This window comes from Equus asinus, chromosome 1, assembly GCF_041296235.1.
Source record: "Equus asinus isolate D_3611 breed Donkey chromosome 1, EquAss-T2T_v2, whole genome shotgun sequence".
NCBI classification, from domain to species: Eukaryota; Metazoa; Chordata; class Mammalia; order Perissodactyla; family Equidae; genus Equus; species Equus asinus.
This window is the reverse complement of record NC_091790.1, coordinates 35,549,605-35,571,438: the sequence shown is the minus strand read 5'-3', so window position 1 is coordinate 35,571,438 and position 21,834 is coordinate 35,549,605. Positions and strand designations below refer to the sequence as shown.

Below are 21,834 nucleotides of genomic sequence, written 5' to 3'. Positions count from 1 at the left end.
GCCTAGACCTGGGGACCATGAACCAAGCACAAGCTTGAAGGCTGCCCCTCCCCTACTAGGTTGGCACCTCCTAGGGGTACATTGGGGGTGCCTCAGCTCCTCCACCTGACCTGTGCAAGGCCCCACCATCATGTTGGCCCTTTCCACCCATGACTCCTCTGCCATGCAGGCCCCTGATGGAGGGCAGACTGCTGGGGTCTGAGGACCTGGCTAGGACAGCAAGGTTGGGGCAGGGCCTATGAGGGAGCAGCTTGAATCCTTGGTAGTCCTGGGTCCTGGGGCAAGTCCCCAAAGAACTTCTAAGATTCCCATGGAAGCCCTTGGGCCAGCTAAGGAGGGAAGAAGGGGAGGCCTTAAAGGAAGCAAGCAGAACTCCAAGTAACCAGGAGGCATCCCCAAGAGGCCACGCCCCATCAAAGCTGCACCTGGTGGAGAGACTTGGGGGTAGGTAGGCAGAAGGCCAAGAGGAACCCACCTGAAGTGAAGGGGGACAGATAGATAGACAGCAGCCAGGTAGGCAACAAGCCACTCACCCCCAGCATGCCCTTCAATAAAGCATGTAAGGTCGTATGACAGGATAAGGGGGAAGGCTAGTGAAATATGATCATTTACAACCACAAAACATCCTCTGTACATGTGTAGCACTTGGCAGAGGGGACGGCAGGCAGGGCAGTGGCAGGCTGGGGCCAGGCCGATTTGTAGAGGATATCCTAGTGTTCAGGCCAGTAGAGAAGGTGGGCCTGGGGCTTAGAGCCCTCAGGGAAGATCTGTAGTTTGCTGGTGCTGCCCTAACAGCGGTCCATGTATTCTACCTGGATGGAGACATTGGGGGCGGGGCCAGCACGATGACGTGGTTGTGGTCACTCTCCTTGCACATGGCCTCCACCTTCTGCTGGCAGAATTCCTTGACAGTCGCTCACCCTCGATGAAGTGCTGGAAGAACTTGGTCTCCTGCTGCAGGTAGCCTGAAGCGAGCAGTCGTAGGTAGACCTCCAAGAAGTCTGAGGTACTCTGATTGTTGAAAGAGGTCAGCAGGTCTACGACTGAGGTCTGTTTCTCTCCCTGTTCCATCAGGTCCACAAACGTGTTATGAAATATCTCAGTTGTGAACTCAGTGAAGCCCTGGGACACCAGGTCCTCTTTGCTCTTGGAAGACACAGCCTTGGATGGCTGCAATTCCTTGCTGTCACTCAGCAGCGCCTCCAAGTGGCAGAATCCCAAAGCTCCATAGAAGCAGTTCCCATCAGGCCTGGTCTTGCAGGTATGTGAGTAGAGTAGTTTCTGTGGAAGTCCCTGATCTTCTGTTGATAAATGTTGTTATCTTCAGCTCACTCCTTGTACAGGACTCAGAGCCCCAGCCATTCAGAGACCAGAGGGTTCTAGTCTGGTCTGGAGACTAGAACACAGCAGTCTCTAGTCTCTTGCTAAATTCAGTCCTGCTGAACTGCGATGGCTTCATTATAGGCCAGACAGCTAACACCTTCAGAGTCGTTGCTTAGTGCAAATATATGTATGCCCAGGAAATATATGACTTTGCTTCTCACGTTTAAACGCTTTGTATTAACGTTATCATTCTGTGTGCACCCTTCTGCAACTCATTTTCTTTTCTCTCAAGTTTCTTGTGAGATTTATGCACACAGGTACATGTACATCTCTAGGTATTCATTTTTACTGTTAAATAATATTTATCGTGTATTGAATTCCAAATGAATGAATATTTGTGTTGTTTGTTTCCATTTTTCTTTCATTCAAATAATGTTGCAGCAAATCGTCTTGAGTGTTTCCTTATAAACAAGTAGGGTGTCCCTCTAGGGCAGCAGTTCTCAAAGTGTGGCTTGGGGCTAGTGAGCTCAAAGACATTTTTATAAAAGAATAAGGTATCATTTGTGTTTTTCACTCTCATATTCTCATGAGGGCAGAGTGAGATCTTCCAGAGGAAAAACAACATGTACTATCACAACAGACTGAAGGTAAAAGTGGATATGAGAACTCCGGTTGTCTTCTCTTAAGACAGACAGTAAAGAGATTTGCAAAGTTTAAAACAATGCCTTCCTTTCACTATTTTTTTGTTTTTAAAGATGTAGTTATTTTACAAGAAATTTGCTATGTATATTAATATATAATTGGTTTATTTTCAAAAGTAATAAATATTTTAAAATTTTCTGTCTTAATTTTGAATACATTAAATTTTGGCAAATATAATCCTTAGGGACAATATTCTGTGTGTCCAATATCCTCAATAAATCTTAAGACTGTAAAGAGGTCCTTATATAAAACTAGTCTGATAACTTCCAGATGGTGAATACATTTAAAATTTGAATTGCTTTGCCTGAAGGTGTGTGCATCATCATACTTACTAGATATTGACTATTTTCTCTCTAAAGCCATATCTCATGAGGAATACTGCTGTTCCTCAGCTTGCCAAGGTTTGGTGTTTCCACTGGTTTGTATTCACTGCCGCTTTGATGGGAGCAAACTCACGTTTCTTTATGGTTTGCATTCTCTTTCTCTCATAACTCTTGTGATAAAGCATTTTGTTGTACACTTGTTGGACCCCTGAATTTTCTCTTCTATAGACTGACTATATGTTAGGTATGACAAAGTACTAAATTACATACTATCAAATTAATTCTTTGAGGTACCATTATCAGAATTTAGAGTAAATCCATCACATTGTGCTACCCTCTGCCAGTACATGTCTGGCATTTCCACCTCATGATATGTGGGCAATCACTTTGCATGTTTCTTGGAACTCTCCTTGTAGCTTGATGCATCATTTCTCAGGGTCCTTGAAGGAGTGTTAAATCCTATATTCCAGGAAAATGCTCCCATATTGATCAACTCTCCTTTATCTAAATTTATGTTTTGTGCTTCTGGGTCCAGCACACTTGGAATCCAGTCCTATGCGTAATCTCCTGGCTCCTAAACAAACATGCTAGCTAATTCCTGAAGTTTCTTCCAAGTGTAGTCCAATTTCTCCCTTAGCAGGTGCAGTAAACCTCTAACTGGTTATGGTGAGACATGACACTATTTATTGACTTAGTGACCAAGAGGAGGGGGGTGCAGAACCTTGGAGTGGAGATGTATGCTTTCTTGCAGGAGGTGAGGATCACCATCACGTTCAAGCAAGAGGAGAGTACTAAGCTTCAACAGGGAATGGTGCTTATTCCTGCCCTCTCTCTCCTTCTCTCTCTCTCTCTCACACACACACACACACACACAGTTTTTCAGTAGAGGAATGGATTTGGAGTGACAGATGCAGAGAAACACTGTTCTGCTACTTAATCACATCCTGTCTGCACACCTGTTTTGGTAGCCTGGGGCAACATTTATTATATCCATCCATATTATATTTAAAAATGAAAAAGCCAAAGTAATCACCACATTAATATTTTAGAGAGTATGTTCTTATGACTTCTAATTTGCCCCTGAAATAATACGGTTAATATGAACCACATAATTTAGAGCTTGGCCTGAAGCTTATTATGAGAAGATTCCACTGAGATTTAGGCTGCAGTATATCATTATGTGAAAAATGCAGCTCTTATACTTATGGTCTTCGGTTGCTCTGTCATTTCAGGTAAGAGCTCTTACCAGTTCCCAATTTAGTCCAGCTGGCTTCTCCATACTGCTGATAAACTTGGTGGGGATGATTCTCCCCAGGATTTTTGGTCATTCAAAGGATCATCTAGAAAGGAAGGCTCTCTTAACTCCGCATAATTGGAGTTTATTGCATAATGGAGCTCCTTGATTTCCCCTCTAAAAGGAAAGAATAAATAATGATGACTATTGTTGCTCAAAAATTGTGTTACAAAATTTCAACACCCTTTACAACAGAGATAATTAACTTTAGTAGTAAGTTGGCTATTTCGCTGGTAAGAATTTTCAGATAAGTAAACTGACACTAAAAGGGGTTAAGTTGTATGCCCAAATTCACACAATTGTTTAGTTACAGAGCTGGGAATAGAGCCCCAGGATCACGGTCCTTAGAATTGCCTCCTTTCCAATACTAATTAAGAGATTGGTGACTGTTGGTTTGTTACATTGGATTGGATAATTGATCACATTTTAGTCATGGATGTTGTATCACTCCAACCATTTCTTGGTAATTTTTTTCTTGCAATGTCTGTTACACTGACGTGCCCATTGTAAGTTTCCACAAATGTCTTCAACATTTGAGATGTCTTGTTCTCTTCCATTGCTAATATGACATCCCATCTAGTCTATCATCATCCTTTAGGACTTCTGTGGACATTTTTCATTCATTAGCTCCCGTTCTTTACCCCGCACCATCTGTTAGCAACGAAACACATGACTCCTATCTTGCAACACCTTGTAAAGCCAGTTCAGCTTCCTCTATTCAGGTTCATAATTTTGTGTTTTATATGACTTTGACAACCCTTTTGTTTTATCCAACAGTGTTTGTCTGAATTAATAGTTATGTTTTATAATACAATTGAGATCATTTAACTTTCTTCTGCATGTCTAAACTGTAAACTCCATGAAGGCATGTTTATATTTGTTCATAAAACTGCTGTATTGAGGGACCAAGATGGCAACATAGAATGCTGCTCAAGTTCCCTCACATGGATGCACTGAATGTACAGCTACACGTGGAGCAATTCCCTCTGGAAGAAAAACCAGAAACTAGCTGATTGGTAAATCATTGGGTTACATTAAATTACATTGGGTAACTTACACTGGGTAAATGAGAAAACACTCACATCGAAAAGAGTAAGAAAGACTGAAACACACTCTGGCCATAAACCTCATCCCCAGCACAGTGCCATACAATTAGGAGGGAACCCCCAACTCCTAGCTTCTCCCTGAGGAGCAAAGGGTTTGGACCTCACAACTAGTGCCTCAGTTTTTAAAGCTTTCACATAAGAGACAGGACCCAAAACACCTAGCTCTGAAAGCCAATGAAGTTTGCATCCCTGTGACCCCAGGACTGTAGCAAACAGAGAAGGGGTTTTTAAACAAGCATAGGAGCACACCCTCACCACTATACGTCCAGGCTCTGCATAGAGGTAATAAGCAAAAACATCCTCATTTTCTCCCTTGAAGGGGCCTAACTATATACTTTCCAGGTGCTGCCTGAGGGTCCAGCTTCTACTCAGCCTGCATCAAGGTGCTAACCACAGTCCTCCCCTTTGGGACACTGGCAGGTCTTGGTGTACCCTCAATACTGGGAGTCACTAAGAATAAAGATGGCGGCTTGAACAATCAATGACGTTTGAGAGACAACCAGGAGCTCAGGCGGGTCTGAGTGATGAGGTTCCTCTCTTGCACAAGACTACTGGGTCAAAACCACAATTTCATATCATCTCACATCTGTTAGGATGCCTATTATTTCCCCAATAAACTTTTGTTGTGTAAGTGAATGATCTGGTTGTCTTTGTTTTATTTTGCATATGTTATGGCAATGCCACTTATGCTTTTAGAATTCAGGTCCCAATATGTTTTGCGTTCTCCATTGTTTATTATTCTCCAGCATTTATGACTGTAATTCTTGTAATTATAGCTTTTTTTTACACTATATCTAACATTCTATTTCACCAAATTCTTTGCGAATGCTGTTCAATGTTCAGGAGAGGATGTAATCTAGGAACTATATTATGGATTAATTTAACGTTGCAGCTCTTCTTTGCTAACAGCTCAGATTCTGTGGTCTTGAACTGGAATAGGCAAGATAAGGAAAAAACAAAGTCTATGTGGTTTTGGAAGCCTATCATCTCCTTATGCCTATATCAAAAACAATTTCGGGGCTGGCCTGGTGGCATGTGGTGGTTAAGTTCGTGCACTTTGCTTTGGTGGCCTGGGGTTCACGGGTTTGGATCCTGGGTGGGGACCTACACACCAATCATCAAAATCCATGTTGTGCTGGCATACCATATACAAAATAGAGGAAGAGTGGCAATGGATGTTAGCTCAGGGCCAATCTTCCTCACCAAAGGAAAAAAATCACAATGACACAATTTTTTAGTATGACTTTTGTGTCAAGATTTGTAGTAGTTATTTTTCACATTTTATTTGACCTAATTCAACAATAACTTATTGACTATGATAGTTTTGCACCCACAGTTTAGGAATGACATGATTTGCTTAAGTCCATGCCACTAAGAAGTATAGGGTTGGGATTCAGATCATGGTCTATCTAATACCAAAGACTCATTAATTTAACATCTCACTACACATTTTGAAACAATTTCTTAAAGTAATATCCATGCAAAAAGTATAAAAATATTTGTGATAAATAATTGGTAAATTCAGTAATAGAAGTGGTAAATATCCTTCCAGTATATGTAAATCACATATTTCCCTTCTCTAAGTTTTATTTTATTTTTCTTCACTCCTATTTTTTCCAGTTCCCTGAAGACTGGGGAATATAGACTCAATATAAAAAAATGAGGTTTAGTATAAAAGTTTGCTTGCAAGTTTCTTCATGTCTTGACTTTCTGTAAAAATTTTTCCTCAAGGGAGCTGAGGATTTATGGACTTTTTCAGTATTTCTACCTAAATTGTCTATTGCACAACTAATTAAAAGAGTGAACTTTTATTTTGGCAATGGCTTATTGCCACTCAAAAGAAATACTTTTAGAGAGAAAACACATTACATTTGCATGGATCACAGATACTCAATGTCTTTGACTAGAGTTTAAGAGTCTGTTCAGTAAAGGGATGAAAAATGAGATGGATAATAGAAATAAAGATATGAGAACATACTTTTCCATTGAAACTTTGGACTCTATGTTTGTGTGTATACAGACGTAATTAAAATTACTCCGTTCTTCTTTCAGTCATTCATTCAACAAGTCTTTTGTTGTCCACAATGTAGCAGACAATGTCCAAGGTGATGAGTATATGATGGTGGGTAAGACACACACATAGTCCCTGCCCTCACGAAGCTTCTGTTCAATTAGGAGTTAAACACTGAAAACATGTATACATAAACACGCTGTGATTAGACCCAGGAAAAAGATTAAGTGTTTTGTGATAAATAGCTATAGAGAGGGCCCACTCGATTTAGGGTGGAAAAGGAATGAAGTTTCAATGGAGGCAATATGTAAACCTGGAGATGAGGGATTAGAAACCAGTCAGGGGGAGATCTGGAGAAAATAGCATCTGAGGCTTGCCAAAAAAGCAAGAACAAATAACTTACAATGGGAAGTGTCACGTTCTAGGAAGACGGAGTGTCACTAGTGCCTGGTGAGAAGGAGGAACAGGGACATATGTTGAGGTTTAGAAGTTGACATGGTTTCTATAATGTAAGATCTAGTAGAGCAAGATGAGAATTAGATTTTAGTCAAGCGCATCATGAAGCTACTGACGTGTTTTAGAAAAGCAATGGCATGGCCTGCCTTATTTTATAGAAATTACTCTTACAGGGAAAGTAAAATGGAAGAGAAAGAATGGGCGAGCAAATGTGTACGGGGGAGAACTTTCCAGAGGAAAGTTGATGGTGGCGGCAGAGAAGAAGGAGAGAAGTGGATAAATTTGAGTCAGGAGGAAAACAATGGACTAGATTTATAATTACAAAATTTTAGGCATGATAGCACCTGATTAAGTGGCATTTAGAAAAATATTTCTAGTACCTTTTAGAAAACATGAAATAAGCTATTACCAATGTTCTCAATGTGCAAGATGTGACTTGATGACCTCTTAGTTGTTCTAGTGCTAATTACCTTGCTAATGGTTTACATAGTCTCTCTCTCTCTCTGTCTCTCTGTCTCTTTGTCTCTGTGTCTGTCCACACTGTTGGTTGTGCGCCCTGTGGCAGTTGACATCATTTACTAAGAAGAGATAATTTCAATCATTCATTTTTGTTACTATGCTTTCTACGTGGGTGAAGAATTAAAAACAATGATATGTAGACAAATAAAACTTTAATGGATTTCAATTATTCATCCTCTTTCTGGTTTCCATATTTAAAAAACAGACAAAGAAACAAAACAAAGAAAGAGCCAGAGCCAGTACTTTGCATTTTAGTCTGCAGTGGAAGGTAATGAGATAAGAAGGCAGTTTGTATTGGTGTCATGGAAATGGAATTTAAATGCATTTAAGCCTTTCTTCTTCATTTATTATACTTTGGAACTAAAGAAAATTTATTGCATTCAGTTGAATTTAACTTTTCTTTGGTTTCACTTGGACCTAAGTGGGGATGTTTTAAAATAAAATACAAGTAATCAACATAAATTTTTTTTCTGAAAAACTGTCCTTTCTTCATAAATTTTATTTCCGTTAAAGATGCTTAGTTGGTGTTTCTGGAGGCTCCTTTCATGTAGAATAGGGTTAATCTTCCATTTCTCTGAGTCCATTGGCATGACAATGTGTGAAATCTAAGTAGAGTGTGGATATAAACACATTTGACTTTTGTATCAAAGAATGACATTTTCTATTTAAAATCTGTGTTGTGACTTTTATTTATGTGTTGGGCCTCATTTAATGACTAAATGATAAATACTGTGAGACTGCTTCTGGCACATTAAAAAAAACCTCAATTGGATATGATACTTTTTAAAATTGTTTGCTTTAAAATGTATTTTAAAAATATGAAATAATGGGGCCAGCCAGGTGATGCAGCGGTTAAGTGCACACGTTCCACTTCAGTGACCCAGGGTTTGCTGGTTCAGATCCCAGGTGAGGACATGGCGCCGTTTGGCAAGCCATGCTGTGGTAGGCATACCACATATAAAGTAGAGGAAGATGGGCATGGATGTTAGCTCAGGGTCAGTCTTCCTCAGCAAAAAGTGGAGGATTTGCAGTGGATGTTAGCTCAGGGATAATCTTTCAAAAAAATAAATAAAAAATAAAATAAATTAAAAGAATAAATAAAATGATAAACTTTATAAAAAAATATGAAATAAGAGAAAAGTTATAGTGTCATTCATAATTCATTGACTTGCATATTGAAACATGGTATCATATCCCAGATGTGGGTTATTAATACAACAACAAAAGTTTATTGGGCCTGAGTGGTCATTTTTGATCCATCACTATTATTAGGTCATTAATTTTTAACTATCACAATTGCAAAATGACTTTGCAGAAAAATTCATAGTTTCATGTATGTAACTTTTGAGTCATATTGAATTCAAAAATAGTGTTCTGTAAATACCTCTGTATGACTATTTTGCCATAGATGACTAAACTGATAAGATACCAAACATGATATAAACCTTTTTGATCCCCAAAGTTCAAATATAACCTTGTCTAAGAATAGAATGATTAAGACTTTTTTGTGTGTGTGAGCTCTGAGCTAACATCTGTGCCAATCTTCCTCCATTTTATGTGCGATGCCACCACAGCATGGCTTGACAAATGGTGCTAGGTCTGCGCCTGGGATCCGAACCTGTGAACCTCAGGCCAGCAAAGCAGAGCACATAAACTTCACCACTATGCAACTGGAGCAGCCCCTAAACTTTTTGTAACATATGGGTTTAGTTTGAAATCTATGTTAGTAAGTACTATAAACGTTTGTATAAACAGCAATCCTATCAGGCATTGGTCTTATGGTTTGATCTCTATGTTCTATTTGACCTACTGATTTGCATCTGTCAATCTCCCATTCATATTTTCAAGAAACCTTTGCTTTTTTCAATTAATGGAATGGATCATACATACAATAGCATACATATAAACATATATGTTCTCTTTAAACAATAAAACTGTAAATTTTAAATAATAAAACTAATTAGAAATTTAATCTAATCCAATTATATTAAGAATTTTTCCATAGTCTTAATGGAATTTAACAAGTTTAATTAGAAGAACAATGGGCCAAGAATACTGATAGATTGCCTAAGAAGCAGAAGGAAAAGTTAGAAGTACTAGTCTTCATAAATACTAGATATATTATAAAACTATAGTGATTAAGACAGTATGGTATGATGCAATGATACACCATGTTCTATTCTTAGTTTAAGAATTTCTATTATAAATAAAATTTTAATTTCATCAAATTTGTTTTTTTCTACAAGATGATCATGTACATAAATACATAATTATCTATTAATATGGTGAATTATACTCACAAATTTTCAAATGATGAATCAATTTTGCATTCCTGGAATAAATTGAACTTGATAAAGATTCATTAATTTGAATACAGTTTTGGATTTCCTTTGCTAATATCATACATTAAATGGCAAATATCAGGTTCTTTGTTTAAATATTTGTATTCTTCGAGGGTTAGGGACAGTTGGGAATTATGCAGTCCTTCCCCCACAACCTTCTTCCCAGGTGATAAATTATAATGAGAGTAAGCCCTAAACCAAATTCTGTCAAACCTAAATGATGTGCTAATACAAGGGAGTACAAACACAGCCTTACACTGAAGCACAGGGAAGTCCCTCGCCACACCCCAGGCCCTCCAACTAACTAACTAACACTGAACAAAAAGCTCACAAAGGCAAGTGACGATATTCTAATGGCAGGACTTCCCAGGCGTGAGTGAATCTGATGACAAGACCTCCATGAAATGGGGAGATACAGGGACTCTGAACACCGAGTGCAAGGGGCTACTCTGATAGGTCAAACTTCTGTGTTTGTTGGATTCTTTTATTCCATTCCATGAGTGGAAACTAGTCATGTCTGATGGATGATGTTAATCTGTTGAAAGTAACTTTATTTTATTTAAATTCCTCCCTGGAATTCCTGATTGGGCTTCTCCAAATATTAACTAACATTTGAAGGCAAACATCAAACCATTTATCCAGAATTATCGTTAAAATAAACTATTGCACAAACAAATAAAGCCATTCTCTTTTATTATCACTATTTTTCTCCTATCCATTTCTGCATCCCATTTTAATCCATGAGCAGAGAGTCTCTTGTATCAGGGCTGATTTGAAAAGTAGAACGATAGCTTCTTTGTCTTTGCTCTCATGTCACTTACACAATGCTCAAAGTTTGGGTTCCATTTTGACAACCTGGTATTTTCAGATTTCTTGAAATCTGATTTCTTGAGGACCTAGAGTGCAGGCACCTTTTACACACACCTGTCAAATCCGCAGAACAACTTCTCTAGCTGTCCTTAATGTTTCCTCTGCTGCTGCTGCAGTAAGTGGCGAGAGGAAGGAGGTTTCTTTGGCATCTGACATCCATCTGTAGAGAGTATTTTCAGTCTACCGAACAATCATCTCCCACCATTACAAGGAAGCATCTTACACTTTGCAAATTAGACTATTCAGTAAATTACTAAAATCATTTATTATGCAGACAATATAAGGATATTCTTTGCTGTATAATCAAGTTCCCAATTTGCAATTAGTGGCTGGAAACTTAAAAGTTATTCACTGTCTCTTCTCCTAGAGTTGCTATTATTATTTGCATTTAATGGTCATTTATATGAATATTATGAAAACAGTGTGTCTGTTTATAAAACTAAGTATTTGTTATTGATGCATTCAGCAAATGTCCACAAATATATGAATAGAGAAACCTGAAAGTTTAATAGTTTTTAAAAGAGATAATTTTGACATTGATAAAAACAACAACAAAAAGTTCTATCTGGGATTTCCTGAAGAAAATGAAGAAATAGGTTTTAAACACATGTGTTTTGTGAATGTAGAAATGATAACTAAATCCTTCTCTGAAAAAGGAAAATATGAAATCATAAACCTTGGTCAACTTTTAAGTAGAGAAATAGATTTCATTAAAAGGAAAATTTGAAACAAACTTTATGATCCTAAAATATCTTTTTTAGAAACCATGTTGTCCATTACTTATATTAAAACAAGCAAACATTAATTAAATGCTCACATTACTCGGCAGAGGATGTTTGCTAAATAACAGGGTTGAAGTAACCTAAGTGCTAAATTTAACTCCAATAGATTGAACACCAGGTTGTTTATATTAGAAAGTCAATGCTTGAAAAAAAAAACCCTGAACATTCTTTTGCTGTCAAATTGCTTTATTTTTGACATACAAGTTTAACCTTTAGAGTTGTAATATTTCCAGAGTATGTTTGCTTTGTTTGGGAAAAAATTGTATTGAGCCATAACATATGATTTTTATAAAAGTTTAAACAAAACCTTGAAAAAGTAAAGCTACATGTTTATTAAGCCAAACGTAACCTTGAACTTTTTCTATGTTTTGACAGGTACCTGCAGGATGCCAAGCTTAATTATCTAACATGTAGTTGGTACAGTGTGTCTGATGCTTCAAAAGGAAGCCATGGCAGAACACAGAGATTTTGGAGTTTTCTGCATAGAATTAATAACTGAGTGGACAAGTGACTGAATTTGCCAGGGTAGAAAGTATAGGCAGAGGACGGTCCATAGTCAAAGAGAAAAATTCCATTGTTATGTTTCCCTTTCCAGATATTATATAGTTACATTATCTTACATATTTAAACATACTCAATCAAGTAGTTATTTCTATTTCTTCAAATGAAATTTGGTGCTAATGCAAACAAATTATCTAAGATTATGTAGATTATACAGTCATAAAAAGGTGCTACAAACACTTCAGATTTGAAGGCAATTCTAAGCTAGACAATGATGTGGACTAAGTATATTTACTTGGAGCTATGTTTTTGCTTTGTGAAATTAAATTAAAATCACTGATATGCCCATTTTTTATTTATTTAGAAAAACTCAGAGCTGAGCTATAATTTCAGATGAGTTCTAAAGAAATAATTGTATTTAATATATACATTTTAAACAATAGTATGATAATACTTATGACACAAAAAGTTACAAGCCTAGAATGAGTGACAGGAGAATTGCAAATTGTGAAAATGCATACATGATATGTGTATTTAAGTTAAAAGCAAGAGAATAGACGTTGATTATGAAGACTTTGGAAAACTACCCAAATTACCTAAGCCTTAGTTTCTTGATCTGTGAAGTGTGTTAGTTAGCTATTGCTGTATAAAAAACCACCCAAAATTCAGTGGCTTAAACAGTAGGCATATATTGTTGCTTACGGGTCTGTTGGTCAGCTGGATATTTGTCTTGGTTGCTCTTACTTGTAAATCTGCAGTTGTTTATTCAGGTGTCTGATGGGTGGCTGGTCTTGGATGTCCTCAACTGAGACAGCTGGGACCATTAGGTCTCTCCATGTGGTCTTTCCTTCTCCAGCTGGCTAGCCTAACTTGTTCTCATGCTGGTAGCAGCAAAGTCCCAAGAGAGTGAGTGGAAGCACCTAAGTCCTTTCAGGACCTAGGCTTGAAACTGGCAGGCTGCCGCTTCTGTGGCATTTGATTAGCCAAAGCAAGTCAAATTCAAGAGATGGGGAAATCGATTCTATCTACTGATGGGAGGAGTTGCAGAGTCACATTTCAAAGAGTGTGGATATAAACAGGGATGAAAAATTTGGCCATTTTTACAGTCAACCTATCACATTAAGATATAATTAAAGGAAAAAAGTGAGAAAGAGGTGAAAAACACACTGATTAATGTTTCTCAAACTTTAATGTGAAAAAGAACTGTCTTGGATATTATATTTACTAAAATGCAAATTCCTGGGCCATATCCTCTGATATTATATTTCTAGTTCTGGGATGTGACCTAGAATTCTTTGATTAAATAAAATCAGCTCACTCCCCAATGATACTGACAGAAATTTTCTAATGACTATGCTTTGAGAAATAAATTAAATGATGGAGGAAGATCTGTGATACTGGAATAATGAAGGTTGAGTTATTACAGGAAAAAATGGTGAAGCAGGTGAAACTGCTCAAAGATATTCCTTTCATTTGTTACTGTGTTAGTTTTTGTTAGTCAAAGGGCTCCTATATACATTATTTAAGACCTAATAAGCCTGTGAATTAGGTATGAATGGGATATATTTTGTTGCAGTTATCAAACGGAATTTATGGGACTAAAAACCAGTCTTCTGTCATATAATGCAGTTTTCTAATCACGATTTTAGTCTTCTGATTCAGGGAAGCAAATAAAGATGGTGAAACTGAAAAAGAGCCTATTGCATTTATTCAAAGTTTGACTCTTGCATGAGAATTAGGAATGGGAAAGATTGTGCTTATTGAAAATTAATTTGGAGAAATTGATTAATTTGGAAGGAAAGGATTTTTCTAATTCAAAAATGAAGGACAAACTTCAAATTATCAATGATAACTCAAATGCTGCTCTGAAGAAAAATGGGGAGATGATGATATTGGCAAGCTATAATACTTAAGAAATATTATTATTGTAGTAAAGTTCTCTGATTAAGCTTTTTCTTAGCTTTTATGGTATTAAGTTGTTTTAGTGTCATTTAGCCAGAAAAATAATTGAATCGAATATTTTCACCATGCAGAGCTAAAATGGAGAACTGCATTTTGAGATATTCAGGGAAATTTCACATGCTTTATACATGAAGAGGTCACTAAAGCTACTCAAGAAATCTCTTAAGAAAGTAATATAAGCAAAAGTGAGAACTGCCAAATACGATGTGATGGTGAAATATTAGTGAATTACTGAAGAATTCAAAACTTTTTGTTTTTGACATTTAATCGTCAAAGGACGCACTCACTCAGCAAAAGTCTAAGGGTATACACATTTGAGCTAAACAGTGTTGCTGAAAGCAAATGAAAAATTTCCAATGCTGAAGAGAAGCACTGTCTTTTCAAAGCTACTAAACCACCATCCTTGATGAATCAGGAGAAAAAACTAGCAAACATAAAATAAGAAGATATTATATAAAAGCCAAAGGATATTTGAACTGCTAAGGAAGAAAAATTACAATGAAATTGATCTTCCTTTTGCCAAGGAGACAGAAAATGGAAATTTAAAAAGTGATTCACACTCCTGATAATGGGCTAAGAAAGAGCAACTGAATTAAGATGAATAATGAAGAAACTGCAAGGAGTGAAATCTTCTTGGCTAGAGGGGCTGTCAGAGACAGATTGCTTTTTTTCTTAAGGGAACAACAGAGATTGTCTAAGGACTTATTGACGATTTTCAACTAAAATTGGATGCTTATTCAGGTATATTTTTTCTCAAGTAACTGTAATCTTGACAATTTCTCTGAAACCATTACATCTCAGTGTCTTAACCTACAAAAAGGACACAGGAATTTCCAGTTCTAAAATTCAGCGATTCCATTTTGATCAGAATTGTGCAATCTAACTTTTTCAGAGAAAAGCTAATAGATAACTCAATGATAAACTTATTGGTAGAAGATGACACATTTTTCTCTGAGCTTGGTTTAGTGGTCATTTTTTAACACCCTTAATAAACTTCTCAGTCTCTTTATTGTTTTAATAGTCTGGCCTAATCCTGTCTTGAGAAATTGTGTAAGTTTTCTAGGGCTGTCATAACAAAATGCCGGAGACTGGGTGGCTAAAACAACAGAGATTTATTTTCTCACAGTTCTGGAGCCTAGAAGTTCAAGATCAAGGTGCCTGCATGGTTGGTTTCTCCTGAGGTCTGTCTGGAATTCAGATGGCCACCTTCTGGCTGTGTCCTCACATGGTCTTCCCTCTGTGTCTGCTCATCCCTGCTGTCTCTCCTTGTGGATTGTGAAATCTGGATTTCTTCTTGTAAGCACACCAGTCAGATTTGATTAAGGCCCACCCTAATGACCTCATTTCAACTTAATCTCCTTAACGCCCTATCTCCTAACTCAGTCACATCTAAAGTAACAGGGGTTAGAGCTTCAACACATGGATGTTGGGTGACACAATTCAGCCTTGTCTTGATCAATTTGGGCTGCTATAACAAAAATACCATAGACTAGGTGGCTTTAACAATGAACATTTATTCCTCACAGTTATGGAGGCTGGGAAGTCTACAATCATGGTGCTGGCAGATTCAGTGTCTGGAGAGAGTTCATTTCCCGGCTCATAGATGGCTGTCTTCTCTTGGTTAAACACCCAGGAGTAAGGTTGTTGTCATATGGTAAGTGTACACTTAACTTTATAAGAAACTACCACACTGTTTGCCAAAGTGGTGGTACCATTTCACAGTTCCATCTTCTATGGATGAGAGTCCCAGTTACTCGGAATCCCTTGTCAACATGTGATCTAGTCAGTATTTTTAATTTTAGACATTATGATGTACATGTGGCGCTCTCTCACTGTATTTTTAATATGCATTTTCCCAATGATTAATAACACTGACAATTTTTTCATGTCCTTATTTGCCGAAGGTATATTTTCTTTGGTCAAGTGCCTATTCAAAAGTTTTGCTCCTGTTTAATTGGGTGTCTTTTTGTTTTGTTTTCTTGTTATAGAGTTTTGAGAATTCTTCATATATACTGGATGCAAGATATTTTTTCAGAAGTGTGGTTTACAAATATTTCCACTGTTCTTTCTTAAAGAGTAAAGATTTTTAATTTTTATGAAGTATAATTTATAAATTTTTTATTTTAGATCTTATGATTTTAATGTTCTATCTAAGAAATATTTGCTTAACCAAGGACCACAAAGATCAAATTTGAATCTATTTACTTGACTATATATGTTTTCTAACTTAGATTTGATATGGTGAAATACCTTGATTGGTTTTCAAATACTGAAAAAGCCTTGTTTTATCCTGGGATAAAAGCATATAAATGATATTCTTCTGCTAACAAAAGTTACTGGAGTGAAATATGATTAAATGTGTTCATGGAACTGAAGGCTGAATCATCTGGGGTAAAGTACAAATGAGGCAGAACCATAGTTTATTAAGTTTTCTAAATTTGCAAAAGTTGTCTGATTGTTTAAAGAAAACAACCCAATTAAATCACGCTACAGATGAACTGACATGTTTTGAGAGTCTCAGCAGAGAAACTTAAGCTGAGCTGGTGTAGTATGCGACCAACATGAAGTCTTTTCTTACAGATTTAATTTTATTATTCTTTTCTACTGTCTGTCACTGAGTTAGAAAATAGAACTCAATATCTCAGTGAGACAGGAACCAGCCTGACAAGATAGGGTTGTCCACAAAGCCCCTGGTCTAACAAGATAAGGCCTCTAACCAATCAGCAAGCTAGGAGAATCAGATAGAGACCATCAAGATCCACATTCTACAGCCTGGTGACTTTCTTGGGATTATGCATGCGCTCTAGCACCCAGGAGCTGACTGAAAGTGACCCAATCCCGTTACCACAGTAAAAATTACACCCAGGAGGGGACAGCTAGCGTGCCAATACATGCAATGCATGTGGCGGCACGTCCAGCAACAGCACAAGTGTAAGAAAAACCCTACCTACATGCCATAACAAGGCACTCCTCCCCAGTCTTTGCCTAATAAAAGCCCTGCTCCCTAATGAGCCTGTCACCTGCCCCTTTCCTTTCCACACTGGTTCTCTTGTGCCTCCCTTGTGCACAAGCTAATAAACTTTTACTTTTCTACTCCTGTTTGTTGTCTATCTTGATTTCTATCCTGAGTGACAACAAGAACCCAATGTACCGGTAAAATCAGTACCCTTGTACATAAATTTTTTTCATTCCATTATGTCCCCCAATTAATGCAATAGTGTGTCTACAATAAAAGTTTTTCATTTTTTCTTCAGTTATTTTAATTTCTCCTTTTGAAAAACCTCATTAATTAATAGTGAATCATAATTGATTTATGCATCTAAGAAACTAGAAGTAGTTAATTGGAAGTGTTGGCATATTGCACAAAAAAGTTTTGATACAATTTAGTTATTATGAAATAACTTTTAAATTGTTAGACAAAGTTTTTAAAATGCAAATGAACTGTGTAATGATGAAATGTGAGCTTGGGAAAAAAGTGAGTTTCAGAGAAAATTGATGTGCATTATTTTAATAAATTATCATTTTCTTGGGAATGTATTTTCATATGCCTTATTAAGCAGCTGAATTAGGAAAAATGGTTACTGAGCAGCAATTCATAAAATTAGGTGAACATTGTGGGGGATCAGAATTGGCCACCCCAGAATATGTCTCTTTGACTTGATTATTTTTTTTTTTTTTAAAGATTGGCCCTGAGCTAACATCTGTTGCCAATCTGTCTTGTTTTTTTTCTTCTTCTCCCAAATCCCCCCAGTACATAGTTATATATTCTAGTAGTAGATTCTTCTGGCTCTGCTATGTGGGATGCTGCCTCAGCGTGGTCTGATGAGTGGTGCCATGTCCTCACGCAGGCTCCTGGCTGTTGAAACCCTGGGAGGCCAAGAGCACTAACTTAACCACTCGGCCATGGGGCCTGCCAACCCTTGATTATTTTTAAGAACAAAAGACTATGAAAGAAACTTTGACTTTCTCCCTAACTGCCTAAAAGAATTTAGGGTAGAAGGACTGTTCCAGGAAGGAGCCAATACCTAAGATAACTGTAGTGTAATGTACAATGTGTCTCTCTGGTCACAACAAACACTTGTTTAACACACATTTGCATTTCCACCTCCATTTGAACTGCTTTCCTCCCCCTGCCTCTCCTCCCCTTAAACCTGTGTTTGATGAGGTGGGGCAGATGATTTGAAGAATTTCCAGCATCAGGCTCTGCCTCAGGAGAAGGGGTTAGCATAAAATAGAAAGAAGGGACAGACCTGGTAGGTCTGCCTGCTTTCAGAAGGCCAGAGATGGGCAGCGACTCTCTACTAAGCGGCCCCGGGAGACACCTGATAGAGTCCTGACACTGGGTACAGGCTGAGGAACAATTATGCAAACTGGTACATTTATTAATGGCACTCGGCTTTGCCTAGAAATCTTGCAATGTTATATGTATTTCACCTTCCCAAACTTCTCTCCAGCTTTCCACACACAATATCGTCTGATGATCCTCCTTCATACTTCATAGAACAAAATAAGTTCAATTAAACAGCAACTTCTGTGTTTTCTTGCCTCTTAAATCTCTACATCCTCCTTTATCTCTATTAATTTTTTTGTTTTCCTCTTATTTATATAGAGGCATGTCCTCTTTTCTATAAAAGACCAATCCCTCCTCTTATTGTATCTATTACTCTCTTTCACATTATAAAAGGTTTCATATCCTTGGTTGTACCTGCTTGCTCCTGTGTCTTCAAATTCTCTCTCTCTGAGAAGTCATTTCCATAAGTATTCAATATTCAAAAACACTTGGCCCACAGTTGTCATTTGCCAAGTCCCACTGCTTCTCAGAACCACGGATAAGCTTCTGAATTGATTTGTTTATATATACCATATTAATTTTATAACCCCCATTCAGTCTTATTTTTCCAGTGAACTATTTCAAACATGAAAACGTAGAGAAATATATAACACACATGTTAACATACAGCTTGATAATTACCACCTCATGGTTCATTGCTTTTCAACTACACTCCTACCTGTGAACTACCTTTTTCTCTTATTTTGAATTTATTCCAAGAAATAAAAGCTTTTCATTATGTGTTTTTTCGGTTCTCTAAAAGATTGAGACCATTTTAAAAACATAAACATAGTATCACTTTTGATTCAGGTTCCTTATATGAAACTGTGGCTTCAAGCAGGATGGAGATATATGCCAACAATTGGAATGGTGCAATTGGAAGGATTAGAATGATTTGCAGAATGCTTGACCCCCAAAGCCTTCCTTAGTACCCCACTGAGCCTCCTTACGTCGGAGAGGTAAAGTGCTGAGGCTCCTTTTCATCTTGTTCACTCCAGGTCTGTTAAACTCTTATCTCCCACTGGACAGAGCTGTTTTGTAGGAGAAACTAACAATTCTCTCCTTGTTGAAGTTACTAGACCAGATCTTAGCTCTCCCTGGGAATTAAACACAGAATTGGAATAGAGAAGAAAAAGCTAATAGACCCAGAGAATGGCAGTGATTTGGAAATTAATATCAGACCATATCTCAGGGTATTTGTGGAAGTGAGTTTAGAGGTGGCTTGCCTAAGGAAAACTGAACATATTTCAGATGAGAGGAAATTTGTTGATAATGAGTGCTCTGACCAGACAGGTCAATGCTCTGGACCAGACCTTCAATATGTTAGTTCAAATGGGCATGGAGTCTAACAATTTTCTGGGTTGTTACACAAAATTGAATCTATCATTGGCTCATGTGAAAGGAGATTGTCAACCAGAAATCACTGGTGTAAAACAGAGGCAGGGATTCAAAAACTTCAGGGCATGGTAATGGCATGTATCTCCTAATTATGCCCATGGAGAGGGGCCCAAAGAACTTCCTCTTGCCAAAAATTTAAGAAATACTTTGCTATTTGGTAAAGGAAACATATTATTTTTCTAAGGGAAATGCAAATGGGAGATAATGCTATTTTCAAAAAGCCCTCTGGTCCCAAAAAGGATGGGATGCTTTTGAGTAGTCTGCTAAATGTCCTATGAATTGTGAGGTTTACCCTCTGGATTGTGGGAAGAGGAACTCATACTGTTGCCTCAAATCCTTTTAGTTTTTCTCTCCCCAGCCTCAGGTAGCTTCCTCGTACCTGGATGCTGAACGGTGTTCTACTGAATACTTAAGAGGAACCTTCTTCAGGTTTGTGCAGTCCTCTCGTCTCTTGTCCTCCGCCCAGTGAACTCTGACAGCCTTAATCTCCCAATGCTTTCCGCAGTCTTCATCTCCTTTACTCAGAGAGTTCATGGGGCTCTGACTGGGCTCCCCCTCCCTGCACCATGGCCTGGAAACTCTCTCGACACAATAAATTAGGGCACTCAGAGAGCTTGCCTCATTTGTTTCCCATTTCTAAGAGATCCCATTGCTTCATTGCCTGATTTTCATATATTTTGTCAAGTGTTTTGGGTTTTTTATTGGTTATTTGAAGTAGAAGGGTAAGTTCGTCCCTGTTACTGCATCTCAGAAGCATAAGTCTCCATGATTTGTCTCGAAGTGTGGTGATTTCCAAATATGTGGAATTTTTCAGATATCTTTCTGCCATTGGTTTCTAGTTTAATTACCTTTTGATCTCTGGACACCTTCTATGATTTCATTTATTTTGAATTGTTATGGTTTGTTTTACGGCCCAGAATGTGGAATATGGTTTATATCATTAATTTCAAAACATAAACATTTGATATTGACAATTTGAGCATTCAATATAATATAAATGAATTATGTTTAGGTTGTATATACATATTTTGATATTTGTTTTTGACATCAACCTTTAACACTATATCCTCTTAATGCTTATTTATTTATTTATTTTTTGCTGAGGAAGAGTCACCCTGACTAAAACATCTGTTGCCAATCTTTCTCCTGTTTTTTGGCTTGAGGAAGATTCGCCTTGAGCTAATATCTGTGCCAGTCTTCCTCTGTTTTGTATGTGGGTCGCTGCCTCAACATGGCCACCAATAAGTGGTGTAGGTATGCCTCCGGGAACCAAACCTGGGCCACTGAAGTGGAGTCCACTGAACTTAATTAACCACTATGCCACAGAGCCAGCCCCACCCTTAATGCTTTTAATACTACATATTTCTACTACCTTTACTACTATACAAAACTAAACAGAAATATTTATTTCTAAAGATGTTTTCTTACCATGCTCTTATCATTTCTTAGTTGTTCAATAAGTGTATATACGTTTATTCGAAGTCACATTTTATGGTTATTAAATTTAGAATTGTCCATTTCAATCAGTTTATCTCAGTGTAATATGCTTTCATGAAGTGAAGAATCATTTCTGTTAGCAGATATTCTTGGTAATAAATTTGTCACATGAAATGTACTATTATTACAGCTCAATTAATTCCACAGGCACTGGCACTATCTTTGGCCTCCTTTCAGAGACTCTTTCTTTAGTACATATTTTTAACAGACAATTCATTAACTAATAATCTATATTTATGCTTATTTTGATTGTTTTGTCAAATTTAGGTGCTCCAAAATTTAAGGACTTCTTACATCCATTTGATTCTGGTATAGTTATTAAATACAGGAATCTATCAAATGATCCTTTCCACAAGATAAGATGTTCTATGTCACAAGTATAGAATTTAAATATTAAAACATGCACATCATTTATTTT

At 37.3% G+C, this 21,834-nt stretch overlaps 1 pseudogene; it reads right to left on the bottom strand.

Annotated features, from left to right (window-relative positions):
• Positions 1-608: 608 nt before the first annotated feature.
• LOC106847210 (ubiquitin thioesterase OTUB1 pseudogene) lies at positions 609-20,453 on the bottom strand (annotated as a pseudogene).
• Positions 20,454-21,834: the final 1,381 nt, after the last annotated feature.